General features: G+C 42.8%; 1 pseudogene; it reads left to right on the top strand.

Annotated features, from left to right (window-relative positions):
* The first annotated feature begins 1269 nt into the window (after positions 1-1269).
* Positions 1270-9304, top strand: LOC115665108 (subtilisin-like protease 1; annotated as a pseudogene).
* Positions 9305-13984: the final 4680 nt, after the last annotated feature.

Here is a 13984-nt window from a genome sequence, read left to right as displayed (position 1 = left end):
TGAGTTGATTTCTACCCTGAAGCTGGAATCGGACTAGTAAGATCGGTTCCTAGTTTGTGGAATTGGAAATCAGCCCACCTGGTTCTGGAACCGGACCGGATCGACCGGTCCGATTCTAGGAGGCAAAGGCTTATTTTTGTTTTCTTTTTTCTCTATTCATTGAATGACGAGTGTCTCTTCTCTATGCATGTTGTTTTTGTTCTCTTCTCCAGCATTTTGGCAACCGAACAACAGCCAATATGACATGAAATAGATAGGAAAGTTGGAGAGAGCGCTTTACACTTGTCCTTGAAATTTGCACCAAAAGTGACGCTTAAATAGGTTAAAGGGTAAAGAACCCGTATGCTATCCCAAACTAGAAGGTATCGAGCTGCTATTAGTTGGCTCATAACTTATTAACTTAAACTTTTAAGTGATTGTGATGAATGTGATTCCAACTAGATATGTTGACGGACTTAGGCTCTTTTGGTGATATCCTTGCTCGAAGGTATCGAGCTTTTATTGCATGCTCCCAACGTGATGGACATTGTGGTATAACAGCGTGGTCATGATGACATATTACCTAACACTGAGCTCACACGTGAGGAGCACGCTCCTAACACTTTGTTCATAAAAAATTGCACACTTGTATAGTTTGAGACAAACCAAGAAAGGAGATGATGGAGCGTAAAACAATGCACAATCTGTCTAATCGATCTAAACTATAAAAGCTAATCTCAACCTGTTCTCCTTGTAATATCATTGCGGTCAAGGAAAGCCGGACAGACGATAGTTTCCAGAATGTCAGCATTAATATATACAATTGTCCCGATCAATGTGGGTAAAAACTTAACATTGTCCTCGACGCCATAAACGGAAGCTTCGCATCCGATTTCTTCTTCTTGAGTCTTCACATAACTCCAATGATTGAATGATAAACCAACATTTGGTTGAGTACATAATCTAGTTGTTTTGTTTGAAACTAGTGAAATCTACACATACATTCGTTTGGTCGAATGGAATAGATTTGCGGAGATCGCCATGACCCAGTTCCTTCTCTTGGACTCTTGCAACCAAGCTTACAGTTGAAATTCAAAGAAGCCGCGACAAACTGAGCTTAACTACCTTGATTATCATGATTCCACCGCCGAATGCCGGTTAGCGTCCATCGAAACCTGTAATTTCCCAATGTAGTTCACCGTCTCGCTTCTGCTATATAAGTGCGCTACAAGTTCGACACGGTCCACACAGAAGCACAAAGCGTTCTTCTGTTTCTTCTGCCAATTCGAGATGGAAGACCGGAAATGCAGATTGTCTCCAAACACCACGGTGATTTTCATTCTCGGTCTCTCTAGCATTCTAAGCACTCTACTTGCTAATGCTGCTATCGCAGTAGCTGATACAAGTAGCTCGTTGTCGACTTATATTATCCAAGTGCGGAAGCCGACCGACAAAGATCTCGCTACTTTGGAGGATCTCGATACTCTGTATCGCTCATTTTTACCTACCTCAGCAGCCAGCTCCGACCAAGAACAAAGAATGGTTCACTCATACAGAAATGTACTATCCGGGTTCGCAGCCAAATTGACCGCTGAGGAAGCTAAAGCCATTCGAGAAAAGGACCGTGTTCTGCACGTGCGTCCGGAGAAGGCGCTCTCTCTACACACAACTCACACCCCCAACTTCTTGGGATTGCACCAAGGAGTCGGGCTCTGGAATGACTCGAACTTGGGGAAGGGTGTGATAATTGGAGTATTGGACACAGGGATTTTCCCCGACCACCCTTCCTTCAGCGATGAGGGGATGCCTCCGCCCCCGGCCAAATGGAAGGGCAGGTGTGACTTCAACGGCACATCCTGCAACAACAAGCTCATCGGTGCGAGGACGTTCATCAGATCGAGCACGACTCCTGTGCAGGTCGTTCCGCCGTATGATGATGAGGGCCATGGCACGCACACTTCCAGCACGGCTGCCGGTGCTTTTGTGAGGGGTGCCAGCGCGCTAGGTCATGCCAAAGGCACGGCTGCAGGCATGGCGCCCCTTGCGCATTTGGCAATGTACAAGGTTTGTGAGGCAAAAGGATGCCTCGAGACCGACATATTAGCTGGAGAAAATATTAGGTGGTCCGGGACCTCCACGTCAGCGTGGTCCCGAACCACTCATGAAGCGCCACGTGATCCACGTGGCGCTTGTGGGGCCGACTCGTTAGGAGGAACTTTTTGCACAAAAATTAATATTATTTCTCTCTCATTAGCCATTAGCCCTGCACGCTAATTGCTCCTTCTCTTCAAATTTTTGCCTCTTTTCTCTCTCTTCATTAATTGCTGGCCTTCTTCTCCCTTCGTTCGCACCAAAGCCCTCTCGCTCCCTCTTCAATTATATGACACTCTCTCTCCTCTCTCTTCTGCATCTTCTGAGAAATAGAAGAAGCCCGCTCTCTTTTTTTCCAAAATACTTTCCCCGCCTCTCTCTCTCTCTCTCTCCCTCTCTCGCTAACAAGAGCCCCGCGGTCGCATCCCGAGCCCAGACCCAGCGCCTCGGCACGGCGCCTCCGCCTCTGCATCCGCCGTCGCCTCCAGAGCCACTCCCTCTTTGTCGCTTCGAAGAGCCCTCGTCGATGGCATCCCGTGCTCATATCCGACTGCGGAGCCCAGACTCGGCGCCTCCGGCACGTCGCCTCCGCCTCCGCATACGCCGTCGCCTCTAGGAGCCACTCCCTCCCTCTCTCTCGCTCCCAAGAGCCTCTTCCGGTCGCATCTTGAGCTCAGCTCCGCCTCCGCCATCCCCTGCCGATTGTCGCTGCCGAGTCTCGAGCTCATATCCGCCTCCGGCACGTCGCCTCAGCCTCCGCCCTCCTTTTGCATTATTCTCTTAGATTTCCCGAGCAGAGGGCCCGAGATTTGGAAAATCCCGTCGTGTAATTGTGTAATAGTTTGAGGTTGATCCTCATGATCATTTTGGTTTTTTGCGAGGAATTCTCAGTTTCTTTTGATGGTTTATGTCGTGCTCTTGTTGGTCGGAATGTGATACTTTGAAGAGAGAAGATATATTTGCGCAGTTATTGTTTCTGGGCTTTTTTCTCTTATCAAGGTTTGTTCTACTTGTCATTGCCATCTTATTTTCAAGTTTGATCTTTAATATTGAAGGAAGCTCGGGACAAGCAACTGGATTCTTTGATGTTATAAGGATATCCAATGCAAATAACTAGGCTGTCAAAGTTATTCAAGAGTGGGTTGCGATTTTTTATTTCGTCATACTGAACCCGCTAAAATTTACAAAGAAAGGGGACAAAAAGAGCCAGTGAACTTTATCCTGCTTATAATTGGTTCTGCTAGTACAAGAAGCAGCAGGAGTCAACATGCTCTTTACAATGCTTTCCAAATATCATAACATCAAAAGTTTTCCAGTTTTAGCTTAGCCTTTTAGTTTTACAAGGGCAGCCAAGGCCTCATCTATGTGTGGTCGGTTTGCTAGATCTGGAGAAGTGCACTAATGAGCCAGTTGGAAAAGCTTTTCTATGTTTTTTTGCTGTTCCTTGGAAACATTCGAAGATAGCAAAGGGTCCGAGATTTGGCACATCCAGGGGCTGCCTTGCAGAGGACAGCGCACCAAGATCGATTGCCGGACACTGAAGGGCAATGAAGCAAAGCAAAACAAACACAAGTTAACAGTGATAATGCTTGATTAAAAAACAAACAATGTACAGCCTACCTAAACTGAAGGAGAACTTTTCGACCAAAAAAAAAAAACTGAAGGAAAACTTCGACAAAAAAACAACTGACGAGAACCGGTTGCACTCCGGCACATCCTACATATAGGTAGGTTACAAACACCACACTCATAAACCCAAGTAGAACAAACGATACACTATTTTCTTGCAAAACTAGACTAAACTGCAAATACAAATGAAAGTTCCCAAGTCCATGCGCTTCCATTTCACCTAGACTTCGTCTCATCTGCCGCCGGGGAGAAAACGAACACACGAGAAGGAGAACGCTCAGCTCAGTTATGTGCTAAACCCAAAATGCCATGGCGGAGACGGATCTGAGCTTGGGATGCGACCGGCGGGGCTCTTGGGAGCGAGCAAGAGGGAGGGAGTGGCTCCTGGAGCAGAGAGCGAGCGAGCGAGCGTCGGATTTTTTCAAACGAGCGCCGGAGCGAGCGTCGGAGCAGGGGCGGCTTAACGTGCTTCGTCGGCGACGGCGGGGAGCAAGGAACGCCGAAGCAGCAACAACGCCATGGAGCAAGGGCCGGAGCAACCAGGAACGCCGAAGCCGAGAGTGAAATTTGAGAGCGAAATTACAAATTCAAAATAATTTGAAAGCCTGGAGAGAGGAAATGCGTTGGTTTTCTTCTGATAATGAGTAGGAAAGAACGAAAGAGTGGAGCGAGGAGAGAAAAGAGGTGAGGGGCTAGCCTGCAGGCCTAAGGAGGGAGAAATAAATTAATTTTTGTGCAAAAATTCCACCTCAGTTGAATGGGCCCCCACATACCCACGTGGCGTTTCATGATTGGTCCGGGACCACGCTGACGTGGAGGTCCCGGACCACCTAATATTTTCTCCAAGAACAGAAGTCCACTAGTAGGGATCTTGGCTTCTCTATGTGTTTGTGTCCTGAATAATCATTGGAGCTTTTATAGTACCAGTTATCGTAAAACCACGTCTTGGTCCGGTTCATGATGGACTTAACGGGTTAAATCGTTGAATCTGAAAAGCAATTCACACATTCGAAACTCGAATTTCGCTATATCTTCACCAGAGTTAATCTAGAATTTCGTTCGGTCAAAGTAATTCGATCAAGCTTTGATTTATGGACATTGCCACGGTGGAGTAGAAACATTGGATGGCCATGCTTGAGATTATCTTGTATCCCCATCATATGGAAAAACCTAACCTAATTCTTCTAATCTAGAGTTAGACAAATTCACCGCCGCCTCCTCCTAGTTAAGAGTGTTCGGGATAAGATTAATCATATATATATATATATATATGTATGTATGTGTGTGTACGCACCTATAATAAATGTGTCATGAACAATTTACCTTTTTAATTCATTTAGGACATGTTTAAATTTAAGTAAACCGGTTGATCACAACACAAAACGTTTTGTTAAGTTTAGAGTCAATTTGGTATTATTATGGTTAAAATTTAGTTTATGATGTGCTGTGATTGCATTGTGAAGAGATATAACTTGTATGTTTGCTCATTGGTATGTTCTAGAGTAGGGCGAGGCAACTTTTTAGTTGCGACTTTGGAGGTGCTTGCAAAAGACCTTATAGATGCTGCGGCACGGCTTTTCACAATTAAAGTTGCCGCGGGAAAATTATATCGAACAATTGCTTAAATCAGTTAGCTATTATGCAAGGGGAGGAATGACATTTTGAATATTTACTTATTTAAAAATCCTTATTTGCAAATTAAAGTGTGTTCTCATTTGCATATTTAGGCATATTTAAGAGGAAAATTGTCCATCTTAAATCTAAACCTTTAGTCGTAAAACTTTCAATTATGCCAATTTAATCCTAAATTTTTTGACGATTTGCTAATGTTGTCCTTCCGACTATCTTGGCAGGAAATTACTAACGTGGTGATCTAGTCATGTTAGCTGTCCTACGTGGCATGACCGGTGCTAACGTGGACAATTTTTGCATTTTTTAGAAATTTTCTAAATTTTTCTTCTTCTTTTTCCTTTTCTTTCTCTCTTTTTTTTTTTCTATTTCCCTTCGCCGGTTGCGAGACGAGAGCCACGATGCCCTCACTAGGCATAGGCGAGGGTCTCGCTAGAGGCAGCAAGGGTGGCCCTCACCAAACCTGGCAAGGTCGAGTGCCATATCCAGCGTAGGCAGGCCTTGCCTATGATTGATACGCGGCCATGGCCGAGTACTAACCATAGGCAAAAGGAAAAGATACAGGGAAAAAAAAGGGGACAAAAATAGAAAAATTTCAAATTGTCATGTCACGTAGGACGGATGGCATTCACATCAGTAATTTCCGGAAGGACTAAATTAAAAAATCATAAAAAATTTAGAATTAAATTCACACAATTGAAAGGTTGGTGATTGAATTGACCGTTGTACAATATATGTTTAGAACATTTTGGACAATTGTCCACAGATCTAAGGTTTTGCATATTAGAAGTGGGTGGTGTATTATATTTGCATCATCATAAATGCCAAGTTAAAAAATTTGGAGTGTTGCAAGCTTGGCGATTATCACTTTGGCTTATTATCTTATTTTATAGTCTTATCATGCTTGGGAAAGAGGGGTTTCTTCTTCTTTTGGCATAAGCGTACTAAATTTCTATCTTTTGTAATCAAAGATATTTGACATACAAATGATAGGACACCCCTTGTAAAATTGTCTACTGTGTTGATCTCAGTCATTTCTCGTTAAAGAATAAGGTTAAAGTACGTGAATAGCAATATGCAGCATGCTGATGATATTTCTCATGGCTCGGTTTTGCAAATGTCCAGCCATATGTAAACAATTTGGCCTCGCTGAGTATGACGAACTAAAATTAGGTTAGAATGAATCTCTGACACATGAACGTGAATTAAATCGAATTGCGAATCTCGTTCTTTCACTCTAAGCGATGAGCGTTGACGAAGTGAAAATGGGAATGGTTATCATTTTATGATCGTAGGATTTTTGAACTTTTTGTCAAGTGGTTTTTTTGTACGTGTTGTTTTGATCTTCAAGGTGTTAAGACTCGAGTCAGCCCATGCACAAGCATTAGGGCTTCGGCTCAAAGAAATTAATTGAACAAAATATGTTTAAGCTTTCCAAAAGACGGTCAACCATTCTGCCTTTGCATGGAATGGTTTAATTAAGGAAAGCAGATTGTGCTTTAATCGTGTTTTAATTACATAGTCAAAATTGTACCCTACCTCATAAACGCAAACTTCGCATCTGATTTCCTTCTTCAATGTCGTCAACGCAATGGAGTTCTTCGTTTTGCTTCTCCTACCTATGTATATGCGCCCTTCAAGTTCAAGTTTTAACACAGAACTCAGAAGCACAAACCGTTTCTCTGTTTCTTCTGGTAATTCGAGATGGAAGACCAGAAATGCAGATCGTCTCCGACCACCGTGATGATTTTCATTCTCGGTCTGGCTTGCCTTCGAAGCATTCACCTGCTGATGCTGCTATTGCAGATGTTGACACAAGTAGCCCTTTATCCAGTCATATCGTCCAGGTCCAGGTACGAAAGCCGACCAACAAAGATTTCGCTACTCCGGAGGATCTCGATGCTTTCCATCGGTCATTTTTACCAACCACAGCAGCCAGCTCAAACGAAGAGCACAGAATAGTTCACTCATACCAAAATGTAGTATCTGGGTTCGCGGCCAAATTGACCGCTGAGGAAGCTGAAGCTATACGAGAGAAGGACGGTGTTTTGTACGTGCGTCCGGAGAAGGTGCTCTCTCTGCACAGAAACCACACCCCCGACTTTTTGGGATTGCACCAAGGAGTCGGGCTCTGGAAGGACTCGAACCTCGGTAAGGGCGTGATCATCGGAGTTTTGGACTCGGGGATTTCTCCCGACCACCCTTCCTTCAGCGACAAGGGGGTGCCTCCGCCCCCGGCCAAATGGAAGGGCAGGTGCGACTTCAACGGCATGTCCTGCAACAGCAAGCTCATCGGTGCGAGGTCGTATACCGGTTCGCCGCATGATGATGTCGGCCATGGCACACACACTTCCAGCACGGCTGCCGGTGCTTTCGTGAGGCGTGCCAGTGCGCTCGATAATGCCAATGGCACGGCCGTGGGCATGGCGTCTCTTGGGCATTTGGCAATATACAAGGTTTGCGATGTCTACGGGTGCCTTGAGAGCGACATATTAGCTGGGTTTGAGGCAGCCATCGAGGACGGTGTGGATGTGCTTTCCCTCTCTCTAGGAAGAACATCCCGACCGTTCTACATTGACGTGATCGCAAAGGGTGCATTTGCCGCCACCCAAAAGGGCATCTTCGTCAGCTGCTCCGCGGGGAATAGCGGGCCGTCCAGTACACGTTGTCAAACGAGGCACCATGGATTCTCACCGTGGGAGCGAGCAGCATCAACCGCAACATAACGGCCTCGGTGCAGCTTGGGAACAGGCAAGAGTTCGATGGGGAGACCCTATACCAACCCAACGACTTCCCTCCGAAGCTACTTCCCCTTGTTTATGCGGGAAAAAAAGGGAGATCCATCCTCGGCTCTCTGCCTCCCCGGATCACTACGAGGTCGCTCAGACCTCATAGGGAAAGTGGTTGTGTGTGAGATCGGTGACGGAAGAGGGCGAGTCAACAAAGGTCAAGAGGTCAAGGATGCGGGCCGCGCGGCCATGATCCTCGTGAACGGTCCCCCGGAGGGATACACCACATTGGTCGATGCACATGTCCTACCCGCAGTCCATGTGACCTACGTCGCGGGGACGGTGATCAAGAGCTACCTAAGCACGGTGCCAGCGCCGATGGCCACGATCCTATTCAGAGGCACCATGTCGGGGGATTGGCTGCCCCGGCTGTATCATTCTTCTCTTCCCGCGGCCCCAACATCCAAAGCCCCGGCATCCTCAAACCGGACATCATTGGCCCGGGCGTGAACATCCTTGCCGGTTGGCCATTTCCTTTAGATAAATCCACAAGCAAGGAGAACCCATTCAACGTGATCTCCGGGACCTCTATGTCCTGCCCCCACCTCAGTGGCGTGGCTGCGCTGCTCAAGAGTGCAAACCCCGACTGGTCGCCGGCTGCCATCAAGTCTGCCATCATGACCACCGCCGCCACCTCCAACATGGAGCACCATCCCATCGTCGACCAGATGCTCCATCCGGCGGACATTTTTGCCACCGGCTCAGGACACGTCAACCCATCAAAAGCCGTCGACCCGGATCTCATTTATGACTTTGGACCGCAAGATTACGTCGCTTATCTTTGTGGGCTTGGCTACACTGACTCGGAAATCGAGATCATAGTTCCAAAGAAAGTCACATGCTCGAGCATAAAAAGCATACCCGATTACCAGCTCAACTATCCGTCGATCAGCGTGATGTTCGAGGGTTCGGTGACGAAGGTGAACATGACAAGGACGGTGAGGAACGTTGGACCCGCGAAGTCGCATTACCGGTCGGTCATCGACCCGATCAAGGGTCTGGACTCAATTGGCGTGTACCCGGGTGATCTGGTGTTCACGGAGGCGAACCAGACAGCGAGTTACAGGGTTGACTTTACAAGGAGAGTTGGCTGGAAGGCGACGGCGACGACCCCGTTCGCTCAGGGGGCGATCACGTGGGTCTCTGCTCGGCATTCGGTTCGAACGCCTGTCGTTGTTGTGTTTTAATTGCAGGGAGTGTCTGAGAATTCTATGGTTCAAGAACTGAAGTTGACGAGGAGGGAGCTTGTGGAGTGATATGATGTGTGATTACTTTGGCTTCTCTCGTGTATTTTGTGTCCTGAATAATCTGTAGCTTGGTTAATCTTAAAATCAAAAAGGAAAATAAATATTCATTAGAGAGTTTACGGTGGTTTTCATTGTGGCTTTACTAGTATATCTGTATTTTAGCCGCCGTAAGAGTAATAATATGTTGTGAACCAAAAATTAATGAAAGAGTGAACCCCACAACCATTTATAATTATTTGTGATTTATTTTTTGTGATTAGGAACATGCTGTTAATCTCATAGTATATTAAGGACCGTTGCTTAACCAATTTTTGGCATACTCATCATATGCAAAATTCAACCTGATTCTTTTGATCTACAGTATATACATATCAACTCGATTACCTAGTTAAGAGTGTTTATTGTACGGTGGTCAATTTAGTTCTAAATCTTTCAATTATTCCAATTTTATTTCGAACATTTTGACAATTTACCAATATAGTCATTCTAACCAATTTTGGCAAGAAATTATTGATGTGGTATGGCCGGCGCTGACGTAGACAAGTTTTGTATTTTTTTTAAATACAAAATTTTTCTTTTTTCCTTTTTTTTTATTTCTCTCTGCCGGTTGTGGGCCGAGGGCCACGACGCCCTCGCCAGATCTGGCAAAGTCGAGTGTTGCCAGATTCAGTGAGGGCAACCCTCACCTGTGGATGGTCGCCGGCCACATGACTTGGAAAAGAAAAAGGAAAAAGAAAATAAAGGAGAAAATTATGAAAAACAGAAAAATTTAAAGAATTCCAAAAATCCTCCATGTCAATATTGATCATGTCGCGTAGGATGGACGGTGTCCGTGTTAGCAATTTTCAGCCAAAATTGGATGGAATGATTAAATTGACAAATTATCAAAAGGTTTAGACTAAATTGACACAATTGAAATGTTCACTTCTAAGGGCGTGAATGATAACCATTCTATCATGGAATATATTTCTGGCTAGAAATAGATTTTTCTATTTCTATTTCCTGGACGAGATTTTGAATAAAGATACGCGTTTGATAATGATACAAAATTTCTTTTCCTGAAACAAAATTTTGTTTGATAGACCTTTTTAAATATCTCTCTTATGCTTTTTTCCATTCATCGATGGGTGGCGGGTGGTCGGCAGGGCTGGCAGTGGTCGGTGGGAGGTGGCGGTAGGCGATGCAAGGTGAGGTATGAGAAGACAAAAACCTAGAATATTGTAGAAGGACATAAAAAAATGTATTTTGAAACATGCATTAATGACCAATTTCGAGGCTCAAACAAAGCAAGAATGTGCATATCATGTATACATTATGCTGGCACTCCCACTCTACGATTTTGAACTCTCTAGAAATGCAACAGAGACCTCTGATTTGACCATTGACGAGACAACTATCTATATATTGATAAAATTTATAGCCATTTACTCAAGAGAGTAGGGTTGATCAGTTTTAGAGTGAATAGGTTTTAGACCTGAAACCTGAAACCTATCTTATTAGAATTGGAACCTACCCTGTTTCTCCGGTCTAGTTCAAAGGTCCACTCGAGAACTGTTTTTCTTTTGTTCCTTTTTTATTTTATTTTTACAGCAAAATAATATGAGTAACAAAATAATTCAAAATAAAATATGAATGATGGCAAGCGAGCAAAGGCGAGTTAGGTACGAGTGATAGTCGTGAGGCTTGAATGAGCAAGGGCAAGCCACAAGCGAGTGAGGAGGAGGGTGAGTTGTGAGCAAGAGATAGAGAGTAGTGAAGTGTGTAAGTGAGATCAAAGAAAAGAGAGAAAAAGAGAGATATAAAGAAAAAGATGTCAAGAGAAAAATTAAGGTTTTTAGGCTTTATAAAACTAGTTTCAAATTCGTTCTGGTTCTCAGGTGGCTCTTCACTTGGAATCGGGAATCGGACCGATTCCCACCAGTTCCAACTTTTGGAATTGGGAACTTGGAACTGAATCGGTTTTTAGGGCAGTCCGGTCTGGTTCGTGGATAGAACCGGTTTGGTTGCACAACCCTACAAGAGATGATTTGGAAATAGTTAGTCATTGCTCAATTGCAAAGATAGTCTAGAGTTAGCCCAAAGTTATGGATGAAACATAACACAAATGTCCAATATCTCGAGTTCATCTTGTGATGCTTTCGAACGTCACACGCGACACAAATTTTTTTGGCTAAAACTATTATTACTATTAAGCATGCATAAGCATAATAAGCACATCGCATAAGAAAGGTAAGTTTGACAAATGTGAATTCATTTTAGCTTTATCTTCCCTCTTCCAAATATTAATACAAGTACAAAATGAAGCATAATACAACGCATTAACTCTGGGAAGGAGGTTTCGACCCAAAAAAAACAAAACCTTTGGGATGTAGGTCAGGTCTTGTCGATACTACTCCATAGTCAAGAACCCAAAAACTTTCTTATACAAAGTCACGCTACTAAACTATGAATTGACAATCTCACCCATCGACATGCCATTACTATAGAAACCAAGGGGACCATCGAAGCCTCCAAGTGGTCCAACCAACTCCCCGTCAATGTTGAAGTACCAAGCAACAAATTGATGAGATCTACCATGGTATCCCCACATCGATTCATATCACAAAACTACACCTAGTATAAACTATCGTTGATTCAGGTTCGAATACGTCTTAGTATTTCACAGTCAAAATATAAAAGAACTCCAAATCGTAGTGGTGGAGGGTGATCCATTCTACAAATCCAAAAAAAGGAAAAGAAAAGAAAAGGGATGAGTCAAAGCCCAGTAAATGAAATATCTAAGTTTAAGGTAAGAGATCATCTTACCACTTAACTTGATATCTACAAAACAATGTTAAATCAAGACTAGTACAAAACTGCTATAAGAGGTAATTTGATGAATAAATGCACTATTTTTCCTATTATAATATGCCATTGAAAATCGATGAATAATGTTGCATAAGATTATTCACTTCATTGCAAGAGGATGACATCATATATTATGATGCACAGTTACCATTAATTAGTTTATTAATAGATAGGTTTGAATATATGTGTTTATATATGCACATATACATGTATCATATTTGTTACTTCATTTCATCCCGAACACTCTCGGGCATCCGAACACACGGAGTATCTCCCATCTGAGGTATTTTGAACACTCCTGGGATATCCCAACTCATGGGGCATCTCGACTCCCGAGAAATGCCAAACACTCTCAAGGTATCCCGACTCACGGGACATCCCGACACACGGGGTATCATAACCACTAATATATGGGTTACGGAAATATAACATAATACTTTCCATATATAATAATATAGTAGCAGTGCATATGATAATATTATAATTATATAATCTCCATTGCATCAACAACAAAATCAATGTTAAGATGATCTCCTACTATAATCATATAGTATGAGATCACCTTACCAATTAACTTGGTATCCACAAAATAATGTTAAAATGAAGACGAGTACTAAATTTTTATAAGAGGCAATCGGATGAATAAATGCATAATTTTTCCTATCATAATATGCCTATGAAAATCGATGAACATTGTTGCATAAGATTATTAACTTCATTGCAAGAGGATGGCATCATATAATGTGATGCATGACTACAACTAATTAGTTCATTAATAGACAAGTGCGAACATATGTGTTTATATATGTACATATACATGTATCATATTCGTTATTTCATCTCATCTCGAACACTCTCGACGCATGCTAACACACAAAACATCTTCACTCTGAGGCATCCTGAACACTCATTGGGCATTCTGACTCATGGAGCATCTCGACTCCCGAGGCATCCCAAACACTCCAAAGTTATCCCGACTCGTGAGACATCCCAACACACAGGGTATCATTACCACTAATATATGGGTTACGAAAATATATGACATAATACTTTCATATATAATCATATAGTAGCATTGCACATAATAATATTATGATCATATGATTTCCCTAGCATCAACAATGAAATCAACTCTCATTTTGGAGAATTGACATCCAGTACACAACATCTTTTCATGCAAATCATTTCCAAAATACAATTGCCTTGCCCTTTAAATGATCACATGTGTGGGTAATGATAAAGACATGATTACCTCATTTCATTTCTCATGCAAACAATGTTAACATACTCATAAATGGGTAATTCATATTGAAAATCAAAAAGTTATATGATCAATAACTCAGAGAATCGGCAACATGCACACCAACAATCGACAACGTGAACATCGATAACGCAAACAATCGACAACGCGAATATTGACAACTTCAGAATATTTGCATTTGCTTTCTATTTACCTTAAAACCGGGGATTGTTTAATTGTTTCAAGTTATTATTTTCTTGCCTTTTACTATTCAATTATTTACTGCTTAACATACATTTTATGAAATCGGTAACGTTTTAAATGTTTGATTTATTACAAAAAATGCATGAACATTTAGATGCATGTTTAGGAAATAAAAACCACATGAAAAGTTTTCCTTATAAGAGGAAAAGGTACCAGTCTATGAATTAATATTTGCATTGCATGTTTAATACGTTACACAAAAGTCATAGATAGCATGTTGTAAGCATTAATTATATTCAAGACTTGCTTGATCGGGACATGTTTAATAA

This window comes from Syzygium oleosum, unplaced genomic scaffold (genome assembly GCF_021117445.2).
Source record: "Syzygium oleosum isolate NSW1041296 unplaced genomic scaffold, Sole_v2.1 Sole_v2.14, whole genome shotgun sequence".
Lineage (NCBI taxonomy): Eukaryota > Viridiplantae > Streptophyta > Magnoliopsida > Myrtales > Myrtaceae > Syzygium > Syzygium oleosum.
Note: the sequence above shows the minus strand (reverse complement) of the source record. Positions and strands in the feature narration are given on the sequence as shown.